Source organism: Staurois parvus, unplaced genomic scaffold (genome assembly GCF_062004578.1).
Source record: "Staurois parvus isolate SC_StPar_1 unplaced genomic scaffold, SC_StPar_1.0 ptg001834c, whole genome shotgun sequence".
Taxonomy (NCBI): Eukaryota; Metazoa; Chordata; class Amphibia; order Anura; family Ranidae; genus Staurois; species Staurois parvus.
In genome coordinates, this window is record NW_028319630.1 from 438,173 (window position 1) to 458,485 (window position 20,313).

At 43.4% G+C, this 20,313-nt stretch overlaps 1 long non-coding RNA gene across 1 annotated transcript; it reads left to right on the forward strand.

Annotated features, from left to right (window-relative positions):
* Positions 1–11,726: 11,726 nt before the first annotated feature.
* Positions 11,727–15,285, forward strand: LOC149434107 (uncharacterized). Its single transcript, XR_016308810.1, has 2 exons — positions 11,727–11,879; positions 15,091–15,285. It is a non-coding gene; the product is annotated as an uncharacterized LOC149434107 (long non-coding RNA).
* The last annotated feature ends 5,028 nt before the right edge of the window (positions 15,286–20,313 follow it).

The window sequence follows — 20,313 nt, forward strand, 5'->3', positions numbered from 1 at the left end:
TCATACCTCGGGTGGAACTCAAGGTGATTTCAGGTATTAAATATACGTCTTATCCAGATATATATAGGTGATCATAGCTATAATGTTCTAAATAGGAACCATGGAATATATGTGTATATTCAGTTATTCATCTCCCTGATATACAAACTTGTGTGAAAGCATTTGTTTCCTGGTAAGACATACAACTGCTGCTAATTCACAATATATCTTCCTTTTCCTCATCTCAATACTCAATTTAGTGATATACAATCCCCATTCTGCTGAATATTTTGTGGTGTGTGAAACATATTCTTTATAACATCCATTGATAATATGCTTTTTTGGTAATATCTCTGTGGGTAGATATATCCAGTTCTTAGCCTTATATGTCCTGAATTTAACCTTTTTGTTTTAGAACCAAAATTCCCATGAGGAGAAAAGACCCTCTGTTTACCTGTCTATTGTGTTGGAGTCAGAGTAAACAACCATTTATACTTTCAACCTTAGTGGATAATAGCATATTGTGACAGTTCGAGAAGTTTGTTGGTTCATCACACTCTGCAAGGTTTTGGGTAAACTTTCAACCAGTTGAGTTTCCGTCTCATTATTGTTCACTTGTTATGACTTAATGTTTGAAGGTCTAAGTCCTATTTGACTGTCTATTTAACTTTTGTAGACGTCTTCAACTCAACCCCAATATATAAACAGTATTTGTTGACATATCCACACTTTAGCTATTCTCATAGTCTCCAATTTAAACTTTTTATAAACCTAGTCTTAGACCACCTGTGGATAGTCAAACAGTCTATTGTCTTGGAAAAAGCTCACTTCACCCATTATTTGCATGTCTTAGTTGGAGGGTCCTTTGAATTTTCAACCAAAAAGAGTTAACCCTTAACGGGCAGCTAGGCTGGTTTGTTTTTGAAATAAAGTTATGTTTTTGATACATAATTTCAAAAGTCACTACAAAATCCCCCTTTTTTGGGGTACAGGCACGTATAGATGGGTGTCTGTATTGCAAACCATGAGTGGGACTTTTGACTAGGGTGACCGTTCGTCTTCTCATATGGGGTGAATGAAAATAAAGAATTTTTAATAGAAAAAGTGGCAGCGGTGATGCTGGTTTGGTCCTCAACTTGACTCGGCGTTCTCAGACGGACACTTCTGATGACGATCCTGGTTTTGCGATGAGGCCGGCCTGGCCTGGCACATCCACCTTGGGATCCATGGGTCCTCCGCACGACAGGTCTCTTAGACGGTCTCCTAGGCGGGTCCTTTCCTCTGGACTGGCCCTTGGTGGCCTGGGACATCAGGTTATCGTCTCCGGATCGATCTCTGGCATCTGGTCTTTCCCACAGGACATTATAGCTTCCTTCTAGGGTCTGGTCATTGACACCTCCGATCGCCGGTCTGGTCATCGTCTGGGCCTTCATTTCTAAATTATTAAAATGAACAGTTTAAGTATTGGATATATATAAAATTATATTACTGGATCCTGTAAGGCAAAAGATAAATAATATATGTTCAAAAGAAATTTAATAATGATCTCAATATCTCCAGATAGGAACTGGTGGGTTAGTCTTCCAACAACTGCAATTGAGACTTCGGATGGCAAGCACGTAATTGATTGATGTGCACCCATCTATCACTGATTTCACCATACCGGGGAATCTGTAATTTATATGCGACCGGAGAGATTTTATCAATGATAGAGAACGGACCTTTCCAAGATGGAAGGAATTTCCATTCCTTGATCTGGTCTCTTGCGAAGTTGTATAGATAGACCTTGTCACCAATCTCATATTCCTTCTTAGAGGTTTTGAGATCATAGTATGTCTTAGCACTAGTTGCAGCTCTTTCCAAATTTCGCTGGGCAAAAGCAAAAGCATATTGCAAATGTTTACGTAAATCCTCTATGTACTGGTGTGTGGTGGTGGCATTGATCAAATTTTGATCTGTAGTGTGATACAATAAGTGCTGGGGCAGTACCATCCGTCTACCTGTCATCAGTTCAAAGGATGACATTTTTGTAACTGTATTCGGAGTAGCCCTCAACGCCATCAGGACCAGCGGAAGTTTGACATCCCAATCCTTGCCTGTTTCCTTAACAAATTTCTTAAGGACGTTAACGATGGTCTGATTGTATCATTCTACACCACCACTAGAGGCTGGCCGATAGGCGATATGCAATTTCCTTTTAACCCCCAAAATTTTCCACAATTTGGCCATCACTTCGCTAGTGAAGTGTGATCCTCTGTCAGACTCTATCCTCTGTGGGAGACCAAAACGTGAAAAGACATGATTTATTAATAATGCAGCACATGTCTCGGAGCTATTATTCGGTGCTGGTATACATTCGACATACTTGGTGAATAAACATGTAACTGTTCACATATACCGATTTCCTCGTGAAGATTTTGTTACAGGCCCAATAAAATCCATTTGAAGGTCTGACCAAGGCATACATATCCCCCTTTTCTGGAGAGGTGCTCTGTGAGTTGGTTTGGTAGGTTGAAATTGGGGACATATTAGGCAACCTTGGCAGTACTCCTTCACATCACGTAACATATGAGGCCAGTAGGCATAATCCCGCAGGATCTCATACGTGATTTTCTCTCCACGATGCCCGGAAGTAGGAGCATCATGGGCATGCTGTAGCATTAAACCTCTAAATTTAAGTGGGACGACCCATTGTTGTACGCCACCCTTTGAGGTTCGTATCAACAATCCCTGGTACAAAGTGAATTGGGATTTGGATTTCATTAAGATACGTAAATCCTCCTTCCCACTACATACTTCCTTATTTATGGGATTTTGGTTGGGATCTTCTATATGACTATAAAACAAGCCAATTATTGGGTCTTCTTTTTGGGCAGTAATTAAATCCTCACTAGGAGATTCGTGACTCCACTGTAATGTATTTGGATCACCAGCTGTTCTGGCCTGTTGCCTGGTGATGGCTTCAACCTGTACGGTACCTAAAAATTGATCGATGTCTAACAATTTACCGGTGATTGCCCCTTCCTTGGCTAAAGAATCGGCCAGATCATTCCTTTCTTTCTCGGCACCTAGAACCTTGGAGTGGCCTTTGGTCTTCTTGAAGTGTAGGGTGATATCATTGGACCTTACCAGTTCATCGATGTGACAAAAGAGCTTACCATGTTTCACGGGTTTGTGATTACTCTTGGTCATGTTGTTTCGCTTCCACCTAGGGAAATACTCCACAAAACTATTCCTGACATAATTGGAATCGGTTATGATGGCACATTCTTTAATGTTGAACTCTATAGCCATCTCAACTGCTCTAAGGATTGCAGTGAGTTCAGCAACCTGACTGCTTTTTGGTCCAAGTTTGTATCCCACAGAAATTGGGGTGACACCTTGGGTCCAAACGATTCCAATACCTGCCACTAGTTGGAGCTGTTCCCCATCCTTATGATGAAAAGCACAACCATCTACATATACACACGGCAGCTGTTTACAGTATTCTTCATCATAAACCTTGTAGGGAGAGAAAAGTTGTTCTTCCAAAAAGTCAGTGTCCGGGGCCTCCATAGCAGGCGTAGTTGCGGAACAATCATGGAGCTCGGCTAGGCCCTGGGCTACTGGACTTTCCTTGTTCTGTTTATAACGAATTTCAAGAGGCCACCCTTGCAAAGACAAAGTCCAAGCAGTGATGCGGCTATTAGACACATTTCCTCCCCTGATACGTTCACTCTTTAAATACTGTAAAGGCTGGTGTGCCGTTTCAACAATGATTCTCTCTCCTTGAATGTAACTGCGGAAATTCTGTAATGCCCACACGGTGGACAATAGAGCTTTTTCACAGTCACTGAATTTTACCTCTACCGGGGACAACGTTTTACTGGCATAGGCAATCACTTTACTGACATCATCTCGTTTCTGGTAAAGAACGGAACTCATACTTACCTGCGTAAACCCTGTCTCTAGATAGAAGTTTTTACCCCCTTTGGGATATCCGAGACACGGCGCTTGTGTAAGACGTTCCTTTAACTCCTTCATGGCGTCTTCCTGTTTCTTACCCCACGACCATTCGACATCCTTCTTCAGTAGGTGAAGCAGTGGCTTGCTTATCTCGGCGTAATTATCAATAAACTTACGCGAGTAGTTTACCATACCTAGGAATGATCTCAATTCTTTAAGGTTAGTAGGGACTTTACAGTTTAGAACCGCCTCTACCTTCTTCTTTTGTGGGTTCAAACCTTCAGCAGTAACTTCATGGCCTAGGAAGTTTACCTTTGTGCGACACCACTGGGCTTTTTGTAAGGACAGTTTAACTCCTGCTGCTTTCAATTGGCCCAAAACATGCCGAAGTTCTGTAATGTGCTTGGCCATATCAGTACTTTTGATCAAGATATCGTCCACATATGCCAACGTCCCCCTTTCGAAGGCGTCTGGCATGGCCTTGTGCATAAACACAGCAAATTCATGTCCGGAATTTATGAATCCGAAAGGCATTCGCACCCAACAATACTGTCGATTTCCAAAACTGAAGGCCAGTTTGTATTGGTCTTCCTCACTCACCTTAATGGTCCAATACCCTTGTGCACAATCCAAGGCTGTGAAAACTTGGGATCCTTGGAGCTGGGCTAGACATTGGTCTATGTATGGGACAGGCCATCCTGACATGTACACACGTTTGTTCAGCTGACGGAGGTCAGCGCACAACCGCCATTGTCCATTGGGTTTTAAAATACCCAGGATCGGGTGGTTATAGGAGCTGTGGATGGGCCTAATTATTCCCCTTTCATGTAACTTCCTGATAATCTCAGCTAGAGATTCATAGGAAGCTAATGGCAACCTATACTGTCTTACGAATACTGGTGGGGCATCTGTATCTGTTTGGATCCTAGCGATGTGTAGGTCAGTAGTCCCACAATCGTAAGAATCCTTGGCAAAGATCTCTTGGAATTCAAGGAGAAGCTCTCGGAGCAATTGTCGGTCGAGATCATTGGAACACGCATCGGCGAGGGCCACCATCTCTTCAACTAACTCCTTGAATCCAGGAAAGCTTTCCGGCTGACCTATCTCATATGCCTCTTCAAGTTTTGTGGTGAGGTCATTGGGCATGTGATGTGTGTGTGTGTTCTCCTGCCATTCGTGTCCTTTGGGGTACTCTTGTTCTTTGATTGGGTGATCAAAGACAATTGATGTCTCTTCGATTCGACAGGTACCATCTTTAGAATCGAAAGGATAAATGGACTCTATGGTGAAAATACCCTCTGGTAATGAATGGAATGTTTGTTCAATTAATTGTTCCTCCGACAAATATTCATCGGGGATGAGTCCAATCACCTGGTTAGTGACCCCAAAGGTGTAATATTCAGTCTCTACTGCTAGACCAATAAGGGTCTCTTTGGGTAAGACGATGTCCTGGTTGGACAGATTATGTATGTAAATGTACATTGGGGACTGATGTGTGTTGACTAGGGGCGTGTGTGTAATGTTCAGTCCTTCCCCCTGCATTTTATGGGAGAGGCATACTAATGCATCTGACCCCTTCAGTCTATGTCCCTTTTTAACTTGGATGGGGAGTATGAAATTATTTATGCCCTTAGGAATTGTAATCTTTTGGGCTACCTGGACTTCAACAGCATAAGGCATCTGTTGCTGGGATTTTAAAGCTAAGTCCAGATTTTGGTATTTCTCGGGGTCCCCCTTTAGTCGACTCCATAAACAGTCATTAATTAGGTCGACTTGCATTGCAAATCGATGTAATACATCGTTGCCAAAATACATTTTAGTTTGGGGATTATCCAAGACTAGGAACACATGGGTGGCTGTTTTGTTTCCTACAGTGACGTTTAAGAGACACCTAGCTATTGAATTGTAATCATCAGAGTCATCAATGGAGTCTGAAATCCAATGACGCTGAGGTGTGGAGAAACAGATCATTTCCATTTCAGTCAGGTGTTTTATCAGCCCGTGGCTTACAAAGCTGTGTTCCTGTCTCAAATCTAGTTTGGCATATTTTGACCTATTAAGACCATTTATCCGGATGGGGATAAACAAGTCGCTGTTAACCCTTTCAATGCCTGTCAAGAATTGGGTGTGATCTCCCCCTTTTCTTGGTTTATCCTCCTGATGAAAAGATATCGTAAGGATGTCATCTTGGAGGGAAATATCTTTTATTTTATCTTGGGGAATTCTAAAAATGTGATCCTCATCTCTTCTGATAGGGTTATGGTCATCAGGCTTGATAACCGTTACATCAGGAAGTTGACTGTTCCTGAAATGGATTTCTAATGATCCAGGCCTTTCTTCCACCAGGTGGCAGTGTTGTCGGGAATGGGGAGTTTTAAGTTTCCCATATTTAATCGGGGTATTTACCTGTGACCACAGTACTTGGTTCACACAGTCAACTATTGTGTTCAGCCTTTTTAGAAAGTCCATCCCAATAATCATGTGGTGCTGGGAGATACTGGCAATGATGATGGGGTGTCTCAGTTCCTTATTACCCAGTTTCAGTTTAAGCCAGGCGGTACCCGTAACTTGTAAAGGGTCTCCACCTACACCAATCAATGAGCTGTCAAAGCTTTTAAGTCTTGGCTTAGTGGGCATGACATTCGCCACTTTATTAAAATGTTCCTGTGACATGATGGTTGCTTGGGATCCAGTGTCTATTAGGCCGACAATAGAAAGATCACTGGCATCCTGCACCTGCACCGTGGCATAATATCTCCCATCAGATTCAGTCAGCTCACACATGAAATTGGCGTGGTTGAAGATCTGTGGGCCCTTCAATGACATATGATTGGCTCTTATCTCACCGCATGTGGTGGACACATCACTCTTATCCTCCCTGGTGGGATTCTTGGACTGTTTCAAGACAGAAGCACAACTAGAAGTTGGTGCTCCGTCTGGCTCGTCAATCCCGACGACTTCCGATGCCGCGACTATATTAGGGGCAATAGATGGACACCGAAAAACAGGAGAATCGTTAATAACCAACAACTGGTCCCCCTTTGCCTGAGAACTAGATTCTCCATTAGTAGGCGTGTCAGGGACGGGACACACATCTCCTGTCATTTGACTCAGTGTTCTCCCCTGTTTGTTTAAGGCTTGGTTGCCTGTTAATTCTGTGACCCTTGGTTGGTCACAGGAGTTGTTCCTAAAAAAGGATTGGAAGAATTGTTAGTGACAAGCCGGTCTATTTGTTCAGCCATTTTGCTGACCTGTGCCTCTATTTGCTCAATACGCTTAGAGGAGTCATTCTGTTGATTCTCCCTTTTCCTGTACTTACGTTTGTATTTTGGACGTGACTGGTAATGAGACTCAGAGTCAGAACTACTGCTCCGGTCCCGACGCCATTTTTCTCTCTGAGGTTTCGGGTTCTCCCTGTCATTGAGGGGAGCCTGGGGTACTGTATCCACCCTTTGAGCTTGAGGGTGTTCTTGGCGTGGAGGGAATCTTTGGAAGTCAGAGTTCCTACCAAAATTGGGATTCTTATTGAAATTATGGTTCCTATTGAAATTGGGGTTCCCATAAAAATTTCCATGTTGGTCTTGGCGAGGATAGTAGAACCTCCGAGGATACCATTGACTCCTTTGATTCCCATCACTATACTGGCCCTTACCATACTTTTTATTCTTCTCACTTCCACTACCGTAGTTCCCTTGCTTTTGTCTATCCTTCCTCACCCACTGGTTTTGGGGTGCAAAGTTATGGACCTCCTTCACTTGCTGGGTTTGAGGTACAAATCTAGGGGAACCATTGGTTTTACCCCCACGGACTACTTCTGCATATGATTTCTTCTCTGCCTGCAAATTTGGATTTGGAGGGGAAACGGTAGTGGCTGCTACTATCCTGGGACTATTTTTGGGTTCTCTTTTTATCCCGCCCTCTCTGGACTGTTGGATTGAGAACAGATCACTCTCTCTCACCAACCAATCAAGAGAGCATCCCTTTCTGTAATCCTGAGCAAGTCCCAATTTTATGTAAGCGGGTAATGCTTCATAAAATAAGGTCTTGAATTCTGGCTGGTCAGGATTGGGATCCTTTTCAGCCAGGAAATAGGCATTTCTGAGGACAGCCAGAAATTCTGCAGGACTTTGGTGAGGACCACACTTTAAATTGTAGGCCGCAGCCTTGGCAGAGGTTACAGTTTTATAAGGCCCAAATTCCATGTGGCACTTATGTTTAACCTCTCTCCAGGACTGATTGGAATAGGTCCTCAAGGTATCAAAAAATTGCCGGTACTTTTCTTCAAATACCCATGGCAGCAATTCTATTTTGGTGTGGTCATCTCTAATGCCCAGAATTTCTAACGTCTGTTCGTATGTTTTCATGTGTTCGGTGATCTCAAGGGACCCTTTCTTAGTAAACATAGGAACAGTGTCCTTCAGGAACTTTGGGGTGTCATATCTTCTGAATGACCCCTGGGATTTCGCTTCTTGCCTATATGAAAACCTCATACTTTTCTTCTGAGCGCTCTGGAGTGTATCTTGGGAGCCTAGGGGGCGACCTATATTCTGTCTCTGCCTCACTATCAGGTACTTCACTGTGATATGGGTATCCCCGCTCATCAGCCTCCTGCTTGACTGGGTTGGTCCGGTTTTGGACTCCAGAATTTATTTGGGCCGTTAACCTCACAATCTGCTCCTCCAGAGTTTTCTGCTCAGATTTTATCAACGCAAGTTCTGACTGGTCATGCTTATCCCCTGGGTGGACTTTAATTTCAACAGGAGATAACCTTTCTGATCTGAAGTACTCCACTTCATCTTTTAAATCCTGATATTTCTTTTGAAATCGTTTCAATTCCTGAAAATTTCTTTCATACAGGTCTTGAGCACTTTGAAAGTCTCTGACCAATCTATCTTGATACTCCTTGGATTCGTCTAAACGAATACCGGCATGACCAAGCTTCCCTTTCAAAGACTCAATGTCCTGATTTCTGCTTTCCAACAAGAGGCGGGCTTCTGACAACTCTTCCCTTAAAGTTATGGTTTGCTGGGCAGCTCCAGTGCTCATAAACCATAACATAGGCCAGGCTTCTAAGAGAAGTCTGTCATGGTTTTTATCACTTTCTGCTCTAGCAAATGCTACTAAAAACTCAATAACCCGACCCTTTTGGTTCAACAGGTCCTCAAATGTGCTTATAGCTTGGAAGAGGTGGATCCGTGATTACTGGATGCCATTTTGATACAAAATATATGTTTGACAAAGTGTACAAATATACAATCACCAGTGCATTTTGTATTATGGTACGATTTCTATGGATCTCAGCAGTGCCTTCAAATTTATCCTGTGGTGGTTTATGTAAGGATTTATTCTACTTGTAAAGGGCGGTGTCCCTTTCCCTTAGATGAAATATTATAGTGCCTCCAGCCGTTAAAATACGGCAAATATTTAGTAAACCAATAATTTGGACACCTTGATAATTTGATCACCACTTATTATTAGACCTTGAATTCTTTTAGCCAGTATGATTTCGTACCATACACACAAAATTTGCCTTATAATAGATAAATATAAAAATTTATTTATGTACAAAAATTATATATATATTAACACAAAACGCAAAAGACTGGTGATGAATGAATACTGATACACACGGTCAAAGATATACTATACCAATATCATACACAATATAATGTTTCTAAATAATGGGAAACAATATAACAATCTTCTAGATGATAATTATTATAAAAATTTAAATCTAGTAATAACTAATAATTTTAGAGTATTTCAGAGGTTATTTTCTCTCATCACGTGGCCATAGCAATGGAAGAAGATATTCCCTGATAAATTATACTCTAATTACTAATATTTAATAATTTATGAAATGTGAAAAATTTGTAATATGACACCGACAATATCTAACAATAATACGGGATCTCTCTATATTTATATATAACCACCCAATACAGTTGTGATCACTCTAAGGTAATTCTTATTACTCTACACAACAGAGAAAATATGCAATGCAAAATTAAATGGGCAGTCTCACCACACCCGGAATTCAGACTATGACACTTTCCCAATGGATTCAGCTGGCAATGGAACGCCTTCAGGGATGACCACAAGGGGAAGTGAGATATAATTCAATAGTGTAGGAAAATGTAGGAAGTTAGAGGTACAGAGATTTAGAAATTTAATAAAGTTTTAGAAGTTTGAAAAGAGTTAATCGGTAGCTCTTCAGATGAATTTCAGCCTCGTCAGATTTCCTTCAGCTTGTCTCTCTTTGCTGTTTTTCAGTGAGGTTCTTCAGTGAGTTTTTTTTCAATGAGGTTTTTTCTTCAAATCAGGTGCATGGGTTTTTATACCATCTAAACTATTGTTCTAAGAGACCCTCCAACCAGGCTTTTTGATTGGCTGGTTGAGAAATGTATGTATTTAAGCTATCTCTCACCTGTCCACTAAGTGGCAGTCAGAGCTCATAGAACAATTTGAGTATTTATGATGACTCATACCTCGGGTGGAACTCAAGGTGATTTCAGGTATTAAATATACGTCTTATCCAGATATATATAGGTGATCATAGCTATAATGTTCTAAATAGGAACCATGGAATATATGTGTATATTCAGTTATTCATCTCCCTGATATACAAACTTGTGTGAAAGCATTTGTTTCCTGGTAAGACATACAACTGCTGCTAATTCACAATATATCTTCCTTTTCCTCATCTCAATACTCAATTTAGTGATATACAATCCCCATTCTGCTGAATATTTTGTGGTGTGTGAAACATATTCTTTATAACATCCATTGATAATATGCTTTTTTGGTAATATCTCTGTGGGTAGATATATCCAGTTCTTAGCCTTATATGTCCTGAATTTAACCTTTTTGTTTTAGAACCAAAATTCCCATGAGGAGAAAAGACCCTCTGTTTACCTGTCTATTGTGTTGGAGTCAGAGTAAACAACTATTTATACTTTCAACCTTAGTGGATAATAGCATATTGTGACAGTTCGAGAAGTTTGTTGGTTCATCACACTCTGCAAGGTTTTGGGTAAACTTTCAACCAGTTGAGTTTCCGTCTCATTATTGTTCACTTGTTATGACTTAATGTTTGAAGGTCGAAGTCCTATTTGACTGTCTATTTAACTTTTGTAGACGTCTTCAACTCAACCCCAATATATAAACAGTATTTGTTGACATATCCACACTTTAGCTATTCTCATAGTCTCCAATTTAAACTTTTTATAAACCTAGTCTTAGACCACCTGTGGATAGTCAAACAGTCTATTGTCTTAGAAAAAGCTCACTTCACCCATTATTTGCATGTCTTAGTTGGAGGGTCCTTTAAATTTTCAACCAAAAAGAGTTAACCCTTAACGGGCGGCTAGGCTGGTTTGTTGTTGAAATAAAGTTATGTTTTTGATACATAATTTCAAAAGTCACTACAGTACTCTCTCCTCCTGTCAGCATGTTCATGTCAGCACACGTGTTTGCAGCAGACCTGATTGGCTCTCCTTCTCATGCACAGCGGATTACTAGAGACTGATACCAAACCAAATCCAGGTGTCTTTAAAGAAAATCTGTCCTTGGAAAAAATTCTTAAAGCTAAAGCTAAATTCTTAAACCACCTGAAGGCAAAAGCAGGCAGCCAAATGTCAGGTGGCAAATATATATTTGAAAAGTTTGTTTCAATATATGAAAAAAACTCATAAATGTTTTTCGAAATCTCTTTCTTATAATACAGACCACCAACACAGACAACGCATGTAGGTGAGCCTGGAGTCGACAACATGGAAGATGGCATGAATAGGTAAGTAGAATGAATGGAGCCACTGAGCACCACGTGAGAGGTGGGGGTGGGGAGAATTTACCTGTACAGCTTCCTCACTATACATCCCATCTTGTATTTTACATATGCTGCCTAAAAAGATCCAAAGGTAAGCAAGAGCATGGAGATCAAAGTATAACTAAAGGTAAAACATTGTTTTCTTTAGTTTTTGATGGAGTGGAGAGGGACTAGAACCCCTGTCAGCTTTGTATTGCTGTCTGTGTCCCCCTCTCTTCTTGTCCCGTTTACCATTATTGATGAGAGTGAAAGAAAATCCCAATTTTTGGGTTGTCACCAGAAAAGGGACAGAGGGGAAATCTTCCAATGGGGAGACTAGTTCCTCTCATTTCTCATTTTGGCTATGGGAAAGGAAGTGAAGGGAAATCTCCACAATGGGACACAGATGGCAAAAAAAACCTGACAGGGGTTATAAACCTCCCTCTGTTATAACAGTGTGTCCGGTGTTCAATATTTTATAGTTACAGTGATTTCTGCTAATATTATTATACACTGCTCAAAACAAAAATTGAAGGAACATTTTTTAATCAGAGTATAGTATCAAGTCAGTGAAACTCCTGGGATATTGATCTGGTCAGTTAAGTAGCAGAGGGGGTTGTTTTTCAGTTTCAGCTGCTTTGGTGTTAATGAAATTAACAACAGGTGCACTAGATGGGCAACAAAGAGATGACCCCCAAAAACAGGAATAGTTTTACAGGTGGAGACCACTGACATTTTTTTCCCTACTCATCTTTTTCTGTCAGTGTCACTGCTGGTATCATGAGGCGATACCTGGACCCTACAGAGGTTGCACAGGCAATCCAACTCCTCCAGGATGGCACATCAATACGGGCCATTGCCAGAAGGTTTGCTGTGTCTCCCAGCACAGTCTCAAGAGCATGGAGGAGATTCCAGAAGACAGGCAGTTACTCTACGAGAGCTGGACAGGGCCGTAGAAGGTCCTTAACCCATCAGCAGGACCTGCTCCTTTGTGCAAGGAGGAACAGGATGAGCATGAAGGTGGCCTAAGGACCCGACATCCTCTAGTGGGCCCTGTGCTCACTGCCCGGCACCATAGAGCTCGATTGGCATTTGCCATTGAACATCAGAATTGGCAGGTCCACCACTGGCGCCCTGTGCTTTTCACAGATGAGAGCAGGTTCACCCTGAGCACGTGACAGACGTGAAAGGGTCTGGAGAAGCCATGGAGAACGTTATGCTGCCTGTACCATCGTTCAGCATGACGGTTTTGGTGGTGGGTCAGTGATGGTCTGGGGAGGCATATCCATGGAGGGACACACAGACCTCTACAGGCTAGACAATGGCACCCTGACTGCCATTAGGTATCGGGATGAAATCCTTGGACCCATTGTCAGACCCTACGCTAGTGCAGTGGGTCCTGCGTTCCTCCTGGTGCACGACAATACCCGGCCTCATGTGGCGAGAGTATACAGTCAGGTCCATGAATATTGGGACATCGACACAATTCTAACATTTTTGGCTCTATACACCACCACAATGGATTTGAAATGCAACAAACAAGATGTGATTGAATCACCCCCATTCCCTCCCCCCTTTAGCTACTGAGGCAGCAGCCAAAGATGTACACATGCTACAGTTAGAATTAAGCCCCCTGTTGCTTTTGGTGGGTGCTACTGCCTGCCAATCGCAACCCATTCAAGTAAATGGGGCCATTCTGCAAATGCCCTGCAACTGCATGCTTTTGCGGGGTCCAGGGGGTTAAAGCGGGTGGTAGGAAAGCAACACAACACTGCCTGCTTTAACCCCTTGTTTGCTGTACTGCACATGGTTGCAGGGTACTTGCAGAGCAGCCTCATTTACATGAATGGGTCATGCTTGGCAGGTGCTACACCCACCAACCATGACGGTGCATAACTCCTGCGATGTGTGTACACCCCTGGCCACTGCACCTAAAGAAGGTGCGGTTGGGGTGGTTGGAAGTCGCTAGCTGGGATAAGAGGTGGAGTGCATTGGTATCATTCCGCATAGGACAGGAGCCAGCACTACAGAAGAGGCATCGGCTTGTGGGGTTCTTGCTACAGCTCCAACCTTACAAGTATCCCTCTGCATTGCACTGTTTAATGCTCTGGGGTGGCGGGTCAGCAAGCCCAGACGGCAATCTACGGGTTGCTGAGCCCCAATCTAGTATTAGCATTCTACAAGGGAGGCAGGGGGGAGGGGAAATGAGTCACATGCTCCTTCCTTACCAGAAGCTCCTGATACTGGTGGATGAATGAAGTGGCGGAAGAGTGAAGGAAAGGTGAGTACGCCCAGCTGGGTAGGTGGGTAGGTTGGTAGATAAGTGGACTCGTGGCTTACTAGTAACTAATTCTAATGAAAATCTTTAACGTTTATCTAAATTCAGGAATAAAAATGTAATATATTGCAGCTCCTTGGATGTGGTGGCTGTATTATTTTTTTTTTCCTTCAGGCTTTTTTTTCCTTTTTTTCACTTATTGATCCTGCTGGTAACTCACTTTCTATTCCTAGTGTGACAACACTTATTTCTGTACTTTATCAATAGAGCAGTGTTGTCACCCTAGGATGGGACTAGGGAACATCTCCCCCTCTCCTCTTCTCCATAACATGGGGGTGTTCTGTTGTCCACAAAGATGGCTGTGAGCATTGTAACTGATAACAGTCCACACAGAGAGAGAGAGCTCAGTACGTTATCAGCTCATAAGATTTCTGGCAGGATCAACAAGATTTTTTAGTACTTAATAAACAGATATAACAAAATGAATTAAATGTTATATTTAACAGACCAAAAAGTTCATTGGGGACAAAAAAAATCAATACTTTTTCTTTAGACAGTTTAACGCATTAGGCCAATTTGAAAAAACATCCCTGTTGTTAAAGAATATGTATCCCAATCACTACAATCTCATATAAGATTTACCATATTAAAGCAACCGAAAAGAGGGTTTTTAAAACCATTTTAAATTTGCAGCTTTTATTAAAATACTATCTGGTGATCCTGACATGACAGTCCTTGTTCAGACACTTCCTAGTACAGGGTGACAACATGCTGTCTCTACCTCCCAGCTGCACTGTCACCCTGTCACATGCCAATGCAATTGAAACTACAAGCAACTGTTCAAATGCACATTGCACAGGCATGGTACATTGCTGTCACCATCCTGAGAAATGCCATACAGCTATCGCTGGTGTGCACGTAGACAGGTAGAGGCTGCAAAGAAGATGCAGAAAATCAGCAACACTAAAAAGCAACAAAAAATGGGTGAAAACTGTACTTTATTTAAAAATGGCAAATGTTTATGATAAAAAAATCATTGTAATATAATTATTAAAAAAAATAATTTGACATCACATTGCAGATACTGGTGGCACCTAGGGGAATACTCTATTATTTGAAGACTTGAGAAAAGAATGTATCAATGGAATGAGAAAACAAGATTCAACGTATTACAAATATACATACAAATGTTTATTCAACTGAGACTGTCCTAAATACACTTTCTTTACGCACCATGCCATTCTAAAATAAATAAATAAACAAAATAAGATTCTTATTAAGTGTATAGCTGTGTTTATTTCAATGTTCTTCTAAAATGCAAAGACTGAATAATGTATTTTTGTGATGGATTAAAACCTCAGTGTGGATTTCCATTTCTCCACTAGCTGGCAGTGACACACCAGTTATTGAACCAGTCTGTTCTACAATGTAAGCAGTGAAAACATACTGTACTGTATATGATTGGGCTTATTATAATCAGTGTAAATTTCTATTTCTCCACTAGCTGGCAGTAACACACCAGTTATTGGACCAGTTTATTTCAATGATCTTAAACAGGGGTCTTTAAACTTTCTAAACAAAAAGCCAGTATAACTTTTTCATTGTGATCTCTCACATTATATTATTTATGGTTATAGAGCTGACAATATCTGCAAATGCTTTCCTAATCTTCACATGTCTTAATGACCTTTACTTTCTCATAACCTTGTGATGTCTCATCTTACATTACTCTGGCCTCTATGCATCTCTGTACATTTATTGGACATAGACATGAACTTTTACTGTTTAAACACCGAATAAAACTGTTTCAGCATAAACAAAGGGCAGTTTAATGTCCTTCAAATTTTAGGAGGGGCAGACTGTGGCCAGCAGGAGTAGAAATTGTCTTGGTGCCAGTGGTAGTAAACAATGTTTTCTTTTTGGTAATAGGGGGAGGAATAGTACTGCATTTTTGGTGTCAGTGGGAGGAATAGTGCCCCATCACTGGTATTAGTGGGAGGAATAGGGCCTCATTGATGGTGTCAGTAGGAGGAATAGTGCCTCATTGTTGGTGTCAGTGGGAGGAATAGTACTCCATTGTTGGTGTCAGTGGAAGGAATAGTGCCTCATTATTGGTATTAGTGGGAGCAATAGTGCCTCATCGATGGGGTCAGTGGGAGGAATAGTACCTTGTTGTATGTGTCAGGGGCAGGAACTAGTCCCCACTGTAGCTGACAGTGGGGGGTATAACGGCCCATGGGCTGGAAAAAAACAAGCAAAGGGTTGGATCCAACCCCTAGACCACAGTTTGGAGACCACTAAAATGAAAGGTGTGAAAAATACAGTATATAATTGTGATGAATTGCAACCTTAGTGTGAATTCTTATTCCTCCACTAGGTGCAGAAGTAACGCATTGTTTATTGAACCTATTTATTTAAATGTTCTAAAACAGAGGTCTCCAAATCTTCTAAACAAAGGGCCAGTTTACATGCCTTCAAACTTTAAGGGGGGGGGGGGGGGGAGCTACTGCGACCATTGGGAGTAGAAAAGGTTTCAATGTCAGTGTGAAAAAAAATGCCCCATCGTTGGGGTCAGTTGGAGAAATTGTGCCCTAAGGGCTGGATAAGGGCAATCAAAGGGCCGCATCTGGCCCCTGGGCCGCAGTTTAGAGACCACTGTTCTACTATGTAAGGCAGGGTTTCTCAACAAGGGGTTCCTTGCGCAATGAGTAGTTTCTGCCTCTCAGGTAAGTTCCCACTGACACCATTGATCTTTTTAGCTATCTGTAAGGGGGTAATTCTTCCTAATGGTATAGAGGTGGTCATCCTGTGCCCTACCTGCAATGACCCCAAAAAAAGTGGCCGCAAACACCTGACTATATTCCCAAATAGTGAAAACAAATAAAAGAATGAAAGGGTGCTGCGCTACTTAGTGTATGAACAATGCGCCATAAAAACATAAATAGAATATGTACTGAATACAGATATGCCCCTCATCCAAGTGTAAACATAACATATCCAAAAAGCATGTGAATGGGTGCAAACAATGACAAAAACGGCAGCACACTATAATGTGCTGGTGACAGGGGTGAACATAATAATAATGATGATGTGTATAATGGGATAAAAAATACCAAAAAATACCAATAAATAAAGTGACTCAGTCCCAAAAATATGACAGTCCCAAAACACAGAAAAAAAACACAGTAAATCTTCAGTGCACGCTGTGAAACATCCAGTGCTGCAAAACTATACAAAAATATCCTCCACTAAGTAGGGCAGCACCCTTTCACTCTTTTAACTCTTCCCAATGACCACAAGTGTAGGGAGCATTCTTACCTCTGACTATCACACTAATGTATCATGAATTGTAACTAAAGTCCTTTTTAGCAGGGGTTCCCTGAGACTGGAAAGTTATGTCAAGGGTTCCTCTGCATTGAAAAAGGTTGAAATAGGCTGATGTAAGGAGTGAAAAAACATAAAGATTGTGACATATTATTCCCTTAGTGTAATGTCCTATTCTTCCACTAGGTGGAAGTCTCATACCAGTTATTGAACTAGTTTAAATATTTCAATGATCTTATAAAGTAAAAAATACAGTACTGTATATGATTATGATCTGATGGGGGGCACAGTCTCTGATGGGGGTGCTGCTTCAGATCGAGTGCGGCTTAGAACGAGTGCATAGAAGAAGCAGTTAAACGCAGCAGTTGAACTAAAGCAGGAGAACTCAAGCAGCAGGAAGACACAACAACAGCAAGAAGCTCTACTGCATGCTGGAAGACTGCAAGCAATCACCCTGGGAAACCTCTTACATGCCTGAGACCCACTCCGTGTACCTTTATATAATACACCCCCTCTTCTCCTTATCATATTACTATCCTCTGTTCCCAAATCTCATTTCTTTACCCCTCTGCTCCACCCCACAACCTGTACATCTCCCCCTCACTGCTATCATCTCCCTACTATTGCTCTCTTCACCTCCCCAAAATGCCTCTTCCACTCCTCCTTCTCATTTTCCTCTCCTCCGTTCCCAAAATCCATTCACTATATCCCTCTGCCCCTCCCAAACAATTGTATATTGTGTCCTCACTGCTTCCTTCGCCCCTCTATGGCACCCACCACCTCCTCCTATTACTCCGCTCTCCCACTGACCCCAACACCTCCACTAGGAGTTTCTCATGCTCCTGCACATCCCGCTCCCATGCCACCTTTCTCACCCTTCTCCTCCTCCTAGCCGCGGGGGACATCTCCCTGAATCCTGGCCCTCCACCTCCCTCACCCGCTCAACACCCTCCCACGTCCACGTCCTACTGCAACCCCCGCAACTTAGTATCTGTCCCCCTGCTCCCTAAAATCTCCTTCCCCCCCGTTTTCATGTGCACTCCTGAACGCCCGTTCGGTGTGCAACAAGCTTACCGCCATCCACGACCTCTTTGTTTCCCGCTCCCTCAACCTCCTAGCGATCACGGAAACCTGGATCCAGCCCACTGACTCTACCTCCCCTGCTGCACTCTCCTACGGAGGTCTCACCTGGACCCACTCACCCAGGCCTAACGGTCGTAAAGGTGGTGGGGTTGGTCTGCTCCTGTCACCGCAGAGCACCTTCCGAGTCCTCCCAAACCCCCCCCTCCCTATCCTTCTCCTCCTTCGAGGCCCACTGCGTCCGACTATTCTCCCCAACCCCCCTGAAGATTGCTGTGATATACCGGCCTCCTGGATCCATACCCCGCTTCCTGGATGACTTCTCCTCCTGGCTACCCTTCTTCCTCTCCTCTGAGCTACCCACCATCATCCTTGGGGATTTCAACATCCCTGTCAACCTCGACAACCCAGACACAGCCCGTCTCCTCCACCTAACCTCCTCCTTTGCACTTGCACAGTGCATACAATCCACCACCCACTCCGACGGAAATATCCTGGACCTTGTCTTCTCCAACCGCTGCGCTCCCCACAACCTCACTAACACCCCCTTCCCTCTCTCTGACCACAACCTGATCACCTTCTCTATCTCCTCGTCCTCCAACGCCTACCCCTCCAAATGTCACACTACTACCAGCCGTAACCTCCGCAACCTTAACCCTGCCTCCCTCCACTCTGCAGCTGATCAACTCCACGACCGCATCCTCCCCCTGTCCTGCCCCGACTTGGCTTTGACCGCCTACAACAATGCGCTCTCAACAGCCCTTGACTCACTAGCGCCTTTAACCACACGCAACATCAGACCCCGACCGCTCCAGCCCTGGCAGACTGATCACACCAAAACCCTCAAACGACAAAGTCATGCCCTGGAGCGACTATGGCGCAAAACCAAATCCCAACAAGCCTTCACCAGCTATAAATCTGCCTTCCGCACCTACACCTCCTCCCTCCATGCTGCCAAACAGGCCTACTTCTTGACCCTCATCAAGGCCCTCTCCTCCAATCCTCGCCGACTCTTCTCTGCCTTCAACTCTCTACTCTCTCCACCCCCACCTCCACCCAGCACCTCACTCACTGCCCTTGAGATTGCCAATCACTTCAAAAACAAGATTGACACAATTCGCAAGGACATTGCCGCAACTCACACACCCTCTCAACCCGTCCCCTCTCACACAGCTACCCCCTTATCCCCCCTCCCCCTCGACATAACCCGCAGGGACTTCGTCGCTGCTCAAACTCTCTCCAGCCCCTTCACCCTCACTCAGCTACCCCCTCATCACCCCTCTCCCATGGCCCCACCACTGCTCTGACCTCCTCTTCCACCCCACCCTACATTCCTCATACTGAAGCTCCCCCCACACTCCGCACCTTTGACCTTACTACCATCGAGGAAGTCTCCAAGATCCTCTCTGATGCCCACCTCACCACCTGCCCCCTCGACCCTATCCCCTCACAACTCCTACAACCTTCCTCCTCCTCCATCCTACGCTCCCTCACCCACATCTTCAATCTCTCCCTCTCCTCAGGCACTTTCCCCTCCCCTCTGAAACATGCACACATCACCCCCATACTTAAAAAGCCCTCCCTGGACCCCAATGACCCGAACAACCTCAGACCCATCTCCCTGCTCCCATTTACATCTAAACTCCTCGAGCGCCTAGTCTACACCCGCCTATGCTCTCACCTCAACGACAACAACCTCCTCGATCCCCTACAGTCCGGCTTCCATCCCCTACACTCCACCGAAACCGCCTTACTCAAACTCTCCAACGACCTGCTAACCGCCAAAGCTAATGGCCACTATTCAGTGCTCCTACTCCTTGACCTCTCTGCGGCCTTCGACACAGCACCCCCTCCTCCTCAAAAAACTACACTCCCTCGGCCTCAGAGATTCTGCTCTCTC